This window comes from Dermacentor andersoni, chromosome 1, assembly GCF_023375885.2.
Source record: "Dermacentor andersoni chromosome 1, qqDerAnde1_hic_scaffold, whole genome shotgun sequence".
Lineage (NCBI taxonomy): Eukaryota > Metazoa > Arthropoda > Arachnida > Ixodida > Ixodidae > Dermacentor > Dermacentor andersoni.
In genome coordinates this window covers 121,075,448-121,081,447 of record NC_092814.1, presented here as the reverse complement: position 1 = coordinate 121,081,447, position 6,000 = coordinate 121,075,448, and positions in this window count along the sequence as shown.

The window sequence follows — 6,000 nt, the reverse complement described above, 5'->3', positions numbered from 1 at the left end:
TATCTATTATACCGGTAATGGTAGCTTCAATCATAGTCTGGCACTGTGCAGTGACCTGCGCAGTAATGCGCTCTGTGAACTTGGATTCTAGGTTTTGGGCGAGGTCCTGAAATTTGGCTTCCAGGTCTATAGGTTGGACTGGGCTCTCATCAGGCCTCCTCTTTTTCTGAGGAGGTTGGTCGGACGGGTTGGATGAGGAAGATGGGGATGGTGGAGTGGGGGGTAGAGCAGGGGTGGAGGTAGAGAGGGCTGCCTTGAGCTGCCTTACCTCATCCCGCAGAGCCTTCACAGTCCGAGTCCTGGGAAGTCATGATGTTCGTCTTGGCAACCTTGGAAGCCCATGTAGAGGTAGACGGGAGGGTCGTGCTAAGCGGGGGAAAGTCCTTCTTGGTAGGGAACTTTGACTTCTGGGGCGGTGGGCTAAGTCGTTTGGTGGCGGTATTTCTTGCCTTGCACGAGCCGGTGCCCGTGAGGTGCTGCCCCCCACAGAGAATGCAGATCGGGATGCAGGAGGGAACATCTTGCAGCTCATGCTTGTCCCCGCACCGCGGGCAGAGACCACTCTTGGGGTGGGGGCACACGTCGTGTCTGTGGACCGGTCGACGACAGTTTGTGCACGCGTCTGGACTTCCCTTGTACGCCGTGCATCTATGCACTACACTCATGTAGCGTATGGTGTGAGGGACTGGGCCATGCGCAAATGTAATCAATATGGAAAGGGTCCTACCCATTCTGCGGGCTGCGATGATATCAGCTTCCCGGTTGCGAGTCTGGAGGTCTTGTAGCATCTCTTCCGGTGTTTCCGCCCAGTAGGCTTGCGAGATGACTCCGCGCGCAGCAGCGGGCGGCGGTGCGATGTAGGCGGCGACGGGGTAACTGGTTTCTTGAAGGATCACTTCCTTGATTTGGACGAGGTGAAGGGCCGTTGACTCGTGAGGTGTAGCGACCGTGAAGGTGTTATTCGTCGGGTGAATCCGGAGGTGAAACTCTCCTAGGTCCCGGTCAGCGGCGGCGACTCGCAGAGCTTTCATGAGTGGCTGCGCCATGGCTCCGTTCAAAGCGAGGCCTCCTCTTGGTCGGAAGACTACCCTTATAGTGCCGGGAGGGAGTGAAGCAAGTTGCTTACTTCGCAATGCGATTGCGTGCGTCACGCGCAGCTGTTGTTGTTGAGCACGGTATGTCGGCTTGAAGGTCGCAGGGGCAGTGTCGGCCGGAGCACCGACGGCGGGCGCGGCAGGCTTATCTCGAACAGGGGCTGCATGAGGAGGCACAACCAGCGTTTCCGGGCTTGGTTTGCCTCCCTTGTACGCGCGGAGTATCGTGGTCCACTAACTGGGTCTGAACGTTGTCGGGTCGAGGTCTTCGCCCTGCGATTGCACCTCCATGGCTGTTGGGGGTGGGTGCGCTACCAGTGATTGGCCTAGCCTCCAGCGAGGCAAGACCCAGTGCGGCGGCTGGCCAGGAGCAGACTTTCCGACATCGATACGGTCCAAAAAAGTTCGGATGTAGGTTTAGCGGTCGGCAGCGGCGCAAACGGAAGGGATTCGTGTGTATTCCGTGGTGACTGGCACACACAGCGCACGGCACCTCGGGAGGCCCGGGCGGGGGGCGACGGGCAAAGCTCGCGCCTCGGGAGGCCCGGGCAGGGGGCGACGGCCAAAGCTCACGTCGGATCGGTTCGGAGTGCGCGCCGACGGCACGTACGTTCTCTTCGGGCAGATTTCGGGGTCCGGAGAGCGCCGACGGCACGTCCGCTCACTTCGGGTGGCTGTGGTCGAGTCCCCGCCCTTCACGCGTACACACGTAGGCACACACCGCGCGCAGCGCGAAACGTGCCCAAACACGCGCAGTGCAGGAGGCAATCAAGGCGACGCGAACGAGAGATGGGAGAGGGGTACCACCCGCTAATAGAATTTTGCTTCGCATGCGGCGCTCTCAACGCCGGCGCAGCAGCGCCGCTCTCGGTGCCGTTCTTGTCTATAGAGGACCCAGAACCGGTAGGCCAAAAATACGCGGACACGCTAAACCACTTCAGAGGCGCCAGAATGAGATATCCGGCACCAGACAAACAACTCGAGAAGAAGTCGTAATCTGGCGGCAACTACAAACGGGACATACCCGAACATATACATACCAAACAAAATTTACCCTACCCAATATGAGAACACATGCTCCTGGTGCGGGGACAAGCACACGCTATACCATATCACGTGGGCCTGCCAAGAAGCAAAAGAAATAACCATAATAGAAAACCCGAGTGCGGAACAGTGGGAGAGGATGCTTCCCAGCGACATCCTAAAAGTCCAGCAAGGGCTAGTAAGGCGTGCCCGCACAGCAGCTACCCTCAGTGGGGCCCTGGACTAGGGGCACCAACCTTGGATATCAAGATGGAAGAAGCCATCTGAAGAACCGGTAAATCCATATGTAAATAGAGCAAACTAAACGTTTTTCACCACCACCACCAGGAGGAAACTTCACGGCGCCGCCTTACTGTCGGCCATAACCACGGTCTATGGGAGTTTCTTAAGGAGGCACCGTGCCGTCATGGAATGATGGTATATATGTGTCTGCGACACTCGTGTTGGCTGGTGTTGTAAGAGGCTTCGTCTAAAACGTGGATATGGCTTTGAAATTAAATAACGCGTTCTCAAAGTAAAATCTTCATAAAATGTTTCCATTCACGCATATAACATCTTTACTCACCCACAATGCATGACCAAGCGAAGAAAAGCAAGAACAGATGACAAACTGTTTCAAAGCGAGCGCGAACCTTGTCGTCTGTCCTCCAACTTTAGCGGCCCGCTGATACATTTTACACTCTTAGGCAAAGTTACACCCTTTGGCTTGCCCCTTCTGCCACACAACAATAATCGTTATCTGCCTTGATGCGTTTCCTTTCTTTAACGCTGCGAGCCCGGTACTTTCCAGTAACGAACGGCACGCGCGTTATCAGCATAGAACAGTTTACACCCTTTGGAGTGCCCCTTCTGATACACTCTAAAAACGGTTTGCACCCTTTGGGGTGTATATTTGTCCCACAACGATAATCGTCATCTGCCTTGCTTTCGTTTCCTTTCTTGAAAACTCGGCGCTCGCTACTTTCCTGTCGAGAATGCTGCGTCACACTGATAACGCGCGTGCCGTTCGTGACTGGGAAGTACCCGGCTCGCAGCGTTAAAGAAAGGAAACGCGGGCAAGACAGATGACGATTATCGTTGTGGGACAAATATATACCCCAAAGGGTGCAACTGTTTTTAGAGTGTAACGCGCGTGCCGTTCGTTACTGGAAAGAACCGGGCTCGCAGCGTTAAAGAAAGGAAACGCATCAAGGTAGATTATCGTTGTGTGGCAGAAGGGGCAAGCCAAAGGGTGTAACTTTGCCTAAGAGTGTACGTAACATATAGTCGTACACGCAATAACAAGTTCTCATAGTTAAACAAAACATGTTTTCGCGTAATAATAAAGCTAAAACAGCTTTTTACGTGCTGTTTTAGTAGAAAATGAATCATTGTGACAGACGGAACGGTGCTTGCCAAGCGCACTCTTAGGCAAAGTTACACCCTTTGGCTTGCCCCTTCTGCCACACAACGATAATCGTTATCTGCCTTGATGCGTTTCCTTTCTTTAACGCTGCGAGCCCGGAACTTTCCAGTAACGAACGGCACGCGCGTTATCAGAAGGGGCACTCCAAACGGTGTAAACTGTTCTGTGCTGATAACGCGCGTGCCGTTCGTTACTGGAAAGTACCGGGCTCGCAGCGTTAAAGAAAGGAAACGCATCAAGGCAGATAACGATTATTGTTGTGTGGCAGAAGGGGCAAGCCAAAGGGTGTAACTTTGCCTAAGAGTGCGCATCTTCAAGGTGTCCTGTCTCTCCGAGAACGACGCCAATCCGAAGTCACAACATACCGGCATTCCCATGCATACCACAGCGCAGCAGCGCCAGATTTCTCTCTAGGTAATGTAGTGAGAAACTCTCTGCTGTCGGCTACTGTTAACCTAGGTAGGACATTAGGAAGTATAATAGCAAGGGCTTGGTGGCGTAACCCACCACCCCGTTCCAAAGGAGACGCTCATAGCATCCATCCATCCTTACGTACGTTCCTTTTTATAAATTAACAAGACGCCGTTGTCATATAATTTGTGATTGTGCGAAAAGGCATTAATCCTGATTACAATACAAACGCAGCAGTGAAAAGTGGACAAAGTTGCAGAAAGATTGCTATGTTCAACCAACATTATTTTATATACGCGTTCTTTTAAAAGATGATGGCCCAAAACACAAATGCCAACACCACCCGAGATCGATGCAAATACTATGAGCACGTGTTATTAACAAAAGATTTTCATGGCGCCAAACGACGGGGAAAATGTGGCGATACGCATTCCTGTCGACCGCCATTGCATATGGTTGCTGCTCATTAGCATAATTCGCGCGGCTCGTCGCACCACACATTATGGCGGAATATCTCGGCCGCTGGCCAGTTCTTGCGCGATTTTAAAAAAGGTCACCTTTATCGCTGCCTTCTACTTGCTTTTTTCTGATTGGACCTCCCGGGGCTCTCAGACGGTCTTGCGAGCTAGACGTCTGGCGATAGGAAAAAAATCTACGCATTCTCACCGCACTGCAAGAACGCACTGGAGACACGGACGACACACGTACCGACCCATTTGCGATCCATTTGGAGTTTATGAGCACAAACACATCCTCGCTTGAGGAATCGTCGTGCTTTACTGAACAAACTTCGGGTGGCCGCGCATTACTACGACAGCGCGCCGGCGAGGAGGCAGAATGTCATTTCTGACTCCACGTTTAGATTCATTACTGCGGCCTGATGTGCCTTCTTACCACGCTAAGTGAATCATCACGGAACCAAAGTTTTGCGATAGCCGGCGCACGGTGCAGAACAGTATGCGTGTAGAACCGGCGTACGTGCGACCATGGAACAGATGAGTTCGCGGGCGTACGTTCCGCGGAGCCTTGCCGGCTCTTGCAGCGCTTCCGCTAACCTTCTCTTCCCTGCGCTTCTCGGGCGCACAGATAAGATACGCCTGCGGTAGGGAGGATTTGTCCCTTAAGTCAAAGCAGCCGCTTCTTTCCCATCTTCCAGTATAAGCGTCGGCTGGTAGGCGCACGGTGCCGAGGGCGGCAAAATGCGCATATATTCTGCGTAACGCTCTACCAGCACGTGTATTGAGGTACACCTGTGCAGGTGTGCCATGAACCTCGAACGCGCTCTGCCTAAAAGACTTCGTGCTGTCGCGAGTACTGCGAGGAACAAGCAACAGTTAAGCGACATGTGTTTTAATATGCACAAAAGCAAGTTGTTACTGAACACGAACTATATGCATTCATAACGTACGTTTTACGCGCCGCGCAAATGCACCATATGCGCTGTCAAAAGCAGTAATTACTGACATGCAAGGCGTTCATTGTAGAGATTCTGAAACGCATGGGTTTCGGCCTGCGATGGCACTTTAGCATGATTCGCCCAAAGAGGGAAAAATTTCCCGCGGATATAATTTCTTCGTCCGTTGCCATTGCCGTGGCGCGGTACATTGCGTACAGCGTTGCATGCGCGTTCATTTCCCGAACTTTAGTTCCTCCTGTCCCACCTGGCCACAGCTACATACGGGAGAGCACGGTCCAGGTAACGCAGCGCAACAAAACATGGGGTCCAACGCAAACCTGCCAGCACAGCACCTTTGCTACGGTACGAAACCTACGGAGCAATACGTGTAAGCGCACAGAACCATAACAAAGCTGCCATTGTGTCCCGAAAGGCGTGGCCGCTACGGCAAAAAAATAAAGAAACTGTAAAAAAGAGGAGAACCTACTACGTAATTTCCTCCACACTTTTCTCCTAGCACGCTGAGGGGGTAGGGCCTCTCCTCAGTTTCCTTCCTCCATATGATACCATCACATTTTAGTATGAGGTGTTCAATTGTTTCTACATATTTACCACACACAGTACATGTGTCTTCTCCATTAAATTTCTTT